This window comes from Arachis duranensis, chromosome 1, assembly GCF_000817695.3.
Source record: "Arachis duranensis cultivar V14167 chromosome 1, aradu.V14167.gnm2.J7QH, whole genome shotgun sequence".
Taxonomy (NCBI): domain Eukaryota; kingdom Viridiplantae; phylum Streptophyta; class Magnoliopsida; order Fabales; family Fabaceae; genus Arachis; species Arachis duranensis.
In genome coordinates, this window is record NC_029772.3 from 10468684 (window position 1) to 10469150 (window position 467).

The following is a 467-nucleotide window of genomic DNA, read 5'->3' on the forward strand; positions in this document are numbered from 1 at the left end:
TAACTTTATTTAATATATTTTATAATAAATAAATATTAAATAAAATAAGTTTAAATTGTTTAGATCGATTATTTTTTGTTTTTCTAATATTACTAGCTAACCTTCTTTTCAAACTAGCTATGATATTTAAAGAGAGTAACAATGTTATTACTAATTAATAATACTAGATAAGTATTAGTGTATCAATAAGAAAATATTATATATCCTTAAATTAGACTTGAGTTACGTGATGAATAAATCTATTAACTATTAAGTCACCAGTATTTAAAAGATATTTATTTATTTATAGATATTTTTAGAGAATATTGCTTGAATAATGGCTTTCAACTTTGGGATGAATACAATGTTGGATTGATAGTCCACATGAAAATAAAGCAAACATGGCCTAATTGGCAGGGAAAGATATGTTATAATTACAAACAAATTGGAATAATGCTTAAATGTATTTTCAAACACTTTTGTGAAAT